Here is a 6000-nt window from a genome sequence, read left to right as displayed (position 1 = left end):
CCTCCTTAGCTTCTCTGAGACGCTGCATTCTCTCCACAAAGGGATGCTTCAGTTCAAAGGGGAGAGCCACACAAACATACAACAACATGATACTTCTCTGAGCCTTATGAAGTACTGATGTCTTCACAGGGACTCTGTTTTCATGTCCTAATCACCCTCCAATGTCCAGCCTCCCAGTCAGCAATGTACCTGGGCAGGGGGGTGAGTATTTCAATGCAGAAATGTGAAATTTGAGGGGTAGGAGATAAACATGCAATGTACAGCAAGACTGTTAGGAATAAAGAAGTTACATACATCACATGTAGGTTTTAACCTTTATTTTCAAATGACTTCCAGTATGTAGGTCTATAGCTCTTTCATGAGACAAACACAACTAATCTAAGAAAGAATTCATCTCAGTTTCTTCATAGACATGTTTGGTATTTTGGATGAAGGACATTGTGATGGCTAATACTGATTGTCAGTTTGATGGGATTTAGAATCAGCATGGAAATAAATCTTGGGCATGTTCATGAGGCAGTTTGAAGATTGGGTTCATTGCAGTGGGAAGACCCATGATTCTAAATGTAGTTGACACCATTCCAGAGGGTCCTAGACTGAAGAAGAAAGAGAACATGAGCTGAGCTGAGCCTTTGCCCCCTCTTCCCCCCACTCCCTCTTTCTGTCTCTTCCTCTTCTCTTCCTCCTCCTCCTCCTTCTGTCTTTGGACAAAATGTGACCAGCTGCTTCATGTTCCTTCCGCTGTGCTCTTCCTGCCATGGTGGATGGGACCTTCAAACTGTGACCCCAAAATAAAACCCCCATTCCTTCAGTTTCTTTTGTTAGATAGTATAATTATGACAGACACCTAATGGCATGAAATTTATGAATGACATATAAACAGTTTTCATGCAGATTTTCACAGTTGGAAATCAGAAGTTGGCAGAAGTCAGGGGTAGAAACGTAGCTCAGTCTATCACGTGTTTGCTATGCATGCATAAGGACCACGTTTGATTCTGGAGCCCACATAAAAGTGCCAGACATGGTGGCAAACACCTGTAATTCTAGAACTTGGCCAATGAGACAGGGGGATCTCTGGAGCTCAGTGACCAGTCTCTCTAGCCTAACAGTGAGTTCCAGGCCAGTAAGAGACCCTGTCTAGAAGTAGATAGATGATGTCCACCAGAATGACACCTGAGCGTATCCTCTGGCCTCCACACATTTGTGTGCACACACACATATGTGCACCTGCAGACACATAAGCACCCCTACACACACACACACACACACACACACACACACACACACACACACACATGTTAAGGTTTTTTAAAGAAATATTCCATCACTGTATTTTATCATATTTGTAAAAACATTTTAACATTTATCTTATATGTGTATGTTTGAGGGGAGCTGTCATGATATGTGGGGGGAGTCAGATGACAATTTCAGGGAGCTTTTCCCCCTCCACCATGTGGGCCCTGGAGGTTAAACTCACGCACCAGGCTTAGCAGCAAGTACTTTAACCTACTGACTCATCTTGCCAGCCTCATATTGTATTACCGAAGCATGTGCCTTGCAAACGCAGGTCTCAGGACTCTGGTTCTAGTTTAGAACCAGTTGAAACCTCTGCACAGAGAAATACACATGCACAAATTTAACTGGCTATCGTCATAATGGTAACTCCACGCCAAAATAAAAATGATTTACTGTAGGAACTGAGACCCATGCTTCTTGGTCCCTCTCACCGTGGCTACCTTCCAGGGTGCTCTTGTGGTTTATGTGCCCACGATTTACAATTCCTCTGTCTTCTTGGGACTGTCAGGTAACTGGTGGTCACTTCTTTGTGCAATCACTGCTCTGAGCAATGAATAATGCACATGAAAATCTCTTGGGGAACTGCTAATGCCAAGTAAATGTGCATACAGCTCTGGGCTCCTCTGGCCTCCTGGGGGCTAGATAAACCCTGATAACCAAGTTTATTATAATCGTGTCTTAAATTAAATAAATGGTGAGGGCCTAAGTGTCTCTGATTCATAGACTGGCTCACTGCCAGAACCTCATGACATCAATTCCTATACAGAGATTGGAGGGATCTTTCTTAGTTCTGGGTTCTAAATGGGAGTCGGTAGGACAGGGGGATTTTACATCTGTATTATCCTGAAGAAACCACCTGCCTGAATCCATGGGACCAGGCGCCAAATATAAATACCACGAATCGACAAAGAAATAAACAGTTCTCCAGCTCTAGTATTCTTCGACCCATAAACTGAAGAATTAACCTCACCATGCTTTGCAGCTTCACATGAAATTCTTTTGCTTAGAAATACAAGTTTCCGGAATATGGTTAAAAATTCAGCCATGGGAAGAGATCGCCTGCTGTCAAAATTACACCAGGACATTTTCTTTTTAGCTACCATTTTAGCAGCTAGGTATTAAAAAATATGTAATGATAAGGAAGTAAGTGCAGTCCATAATCTGTCATCATCTGCTCCCTGCGAGAGACCCCTCATTTGCCTTGGCATTAATTGTATACCTTTTAGATCTTCCTAAATCAATACCTATGCTAAATTACTACTCAAAGCAGGACGGGGCTTACATCTTCATCCTGTCTGTTCCAGTCTGAAAGCCCGGGCACTCTGCTGTCTAGTCCTTATTCCTACATCACGCTGGAATCTGGCTGGAAGCCGTGGACCTCCTCAGCCTCAGCTGCTGGCAAGCAAACCCTTACAAAACAGCTCTCACATGTATTAAAACAGCTAATATGACGTACTAACACTTCTTACACAAACCGCAGGACAGCTCCTGTGCCTGGGATTAGGAAAGCATGTGACAGAGGAGAGCGCCAATATTCAGAAATGACTTTCTTTTCTAAAAAAAAAAAAAAAAAAAAAAAAATACTTTTAATCAACACAGACGAATTGTGCAAGTTTGTGAAGTACCATGCAACATTTCAATACATACAAGGTATAATGTTCAAAGCAGGGTAAATTTGTTTATCTATCCCTCTATTATTTCTTTGTGTTAGCAACATTCAGAGTTCTATTCTAGAGGTCCTCAACCTGTGGGTCACAACCCTCAGAAAACACATATCCCCAATGGTTTTAGAAACTGAGACATGGCTCAGTAGCAAAACTACAGTTATAAAGCAGCAATGAAAATAAATTTATGGTTGGGGGTTCCTAAGACCACTGGAAATATATGTTTTCTGATGGTTGCAGCCTACAGGTTAAGAGCTGCTCTGACCCATTCCACATTTTGAAATATATTAATTGTTGTCAACCAGAAATAATATTCTAAGCTGGGTGTGGTGGCACATGCCTTTAATCCCAGCACTTGGGAGACAGAGGCAGGCAGATCTTTTTGAGTTTTAGGCCAGCCTGGTCTACAGAATGAGTTCCAGGACAGCAAAGATACACAAAGAAACCCTGTCTCAAAAAAAGCAAACAAAAAAAGAACATTCTAACTTGATATTCATCCTCAATCTGCCACAGGCACCCCTACCCCGAAGCACAGCAAGCTAGCCATTCTATCTGTTACAAAATTGCCCACCCTTGACTGGTTTGCCTGGGAGAGCACATCTTAAGTCACTGGGTTGGCTCATATTGTACAATGATGCTTCTTCCTAGGTCACAATTTTCAAACTAATATCACAATAAGCTCCCAATTTCAAAACTACCTTTTGTCAAATTTTTCTGCCTTGGCCCTTTCATTCATTCATTCTTTTCTTCAACTGAGTAAGTCCCATTGTTTCAAATGAATTTATTTATGTTTACCATTTATTTATGTGTGTGGGAGGGTGCCGAATCTACGGTTTTACACACAGTAGGCGAGCCATCTACCATTGAGCAGCATTCCCCAGCTGAATGAATATCTTCTGTAGCAGACAAGGACATCACGGTCCCCAGCTGGTGAGAACAGCATTCTCAGTACAATACTACCTGGACTTATTTGCTAAGGGAAGAGGTACAGGGAATCCCCGAAGTTGTTTATTTACCAAAGGAGCTAGAAAGTCATGTATGATGTAGTCCTCTATTCCTGGCCTTCCAGGAGTGATTAAGAAATAGTTCTCAAAACAAGACTATGGTGCATTTGTTACTCATTCATACCTATTATTCATTCATACATGAATAGCCCAGACTTATGCTTTTCTTGGCCTTCATTGAGTAGTATTCTTGGTGTCCAGAGACTTCCTCACCCCTCACCCCCATGTATAGATGGTGTAAGCACAGAACAGGTATAGATTCAAAACCAACTATGACCTAAGCAATAAAAAAAAAATGCCTCGTGTAAAGTTTCGGTCTCGTAAACGTTGATAGCATTTATCAACCAAAGTGCCAAAGTCCAACTCTGTACATGACTCAACTGAAGCAGACAATATTAGCTTTGCAATACGAAACAGTCAAGTTTGAGCATTCTGATCATTCCTGCTGTTTTAAATCAAGCAAGGATAACAGAATTTTTTTCTTTAATATACTTAAAGCAGGAGTGCTAGAAAAGTTTCTTCCCAAGATGTCTACATATTATCATTTCTAAAAAGATACACTTTCCTTTTTAATACAATTTTTTTCCTAGTAAGTCACTTGCTGTAAACTTGCACCTTGACAAACATTTCTAGGATGTGACAGAATTATTTCCACCTGTTGGATCAAAAATATGCTGCAGTTCAAGTAAGACGGATTCTTCAAGCAGAGAAATATATATAAACCTGCCTTCTCTAGCTATTAAGCAGCGTTTTATGTTGTACCTATTATAATGTGTATTGTCAGTTTGTGGGAGGGAACAACATTCAGAATCCTCAATATCTCACCCTGAGAAAAAACTATTTTAAGTAACCCTCACGGATACTACTCTATCCCTGAGTCCAGACAGAGGGTGGAGGCAAAGCTCTGTCCACTCTCTATAGGCATACAACCTGAGAATAACAAAGAACACAAAGAAGATAATCAAGAGACAAATTAACCGATGTTACGACCATGGGTTAAACGGAGTTCGTTGAGAACATGGGAAGATCAATTCTAACTTGGGAATTAGCAGTGCGTTTGTGCATGTTGGAGGAATGAGAAAACAGGGAGACTAAGGGAGAAGGAGTTTGACATTTTGCAAGAGGAGGACTGGTTGAGGAATTCAAGCTTGAGTCCTGGGAGTTGACTACTCAGAGTCACATTTCCTTAAGGGCTCTGCATGACGCAACCTGACTTGTCCTATCTGAGGTTTGAATAACTCTCCCTTGAACCTGACATCTGCTGTCATCTTCTGCTTGCCTTCTTGACCCCTGTTCCTGTATGAGGAGTTTCACTTCCTCACATCAGCCTCGCTGACCTTCCACCTGTCTTCTGTTCCATCATCTGGTTCGTCTCTCAAGCTTGTCCACCAGCTGGGATCCTTCCCTTTTCTTCTCTAGCTGTGAAATGTATACACTCAGCATTTATTTAAATTACACACACACACACACACACACACACACACACACATATGTGTGTGTGTGTGTGTGTGTGTGTGTGTGTGTGTGTGTCGGGTGTTGGTAGCACATGCTTGTAATCCCAGCACTGGGGAGGCAGAGACAGGGGTGATGCCTAGGGCTAACTGGCCAACCTAGCCTACTAGATAAGGTTCAAGCCACTGGAATACACTGTCTCCAAAAGAGGGAGATGTTATCTGTGGAACAACAAAAGATTGACGCATTCCACACATACCACATACCACATACCTGTTTCTGTGTGCGCACATGCACGACAGACACACACACACACACACACACACACACACACACACAACAAGCAAACAAAATATGATTATTTGTATTTTTTCGTTATTTAGTGTTCTATCAAATACTTTTCAGTTCCTTCAGAACAAGGATCTCATTTCATCTTTCTTATCTAGTGAAGCAAAATGAAGCATTTACGATTTCCTATATTATTGGTGATGTATGTACTTTTTGATCATGCAATTAATCCTTACAAAAATGCTCACAGACTGGGCATACTAGTATAAACCTTTAATCTCAGCACTCAGGAGGCA

General features: G+C 41.6%; 1 long non-coding RNA gene across 1 annotated transcript in view; it reads right to left on the bottom strand.

The window, feature by feature from the left end:
- Positions 1-410: 410 nt before the first annotated feature.
- LOC114701916 overlaps positions 411-6000 on the bottom strand; it is a 36784-nt gene continuing 31194 nt past the window's right edge. Inside the window, exons 2-3 of the long non-coding RNA XR_003735896.2 lie at positions 2766-2850; positions 411-596 (exon numbers count right to left, since the gene is read on the bottom strand). This is a non-coding gene — a long non-coding RNA (uncharacterized LOC114701916). The remainder of the gene's footprint in view (positions 597-2765; positions 2851-6000) is intronic.

The sequence above is a fragment of the Peromyscus leucopus genome, chromosome 12, assembly GCF_004664715.2.
Source record: "Peromyscus leucopus breed LL Stock chromosome 12, UCI_PerLeu_2.1, whole genome shotgun sequence".
NCBI lineage: Eukaryota > Metazoa > Chordata > Mammalia > Rodentia > Cricetidae > Peromyscus > Peromyscus leucopus.
This window is presented reverse-complemented; position numbering and strand designations above follow the sequence as displayed.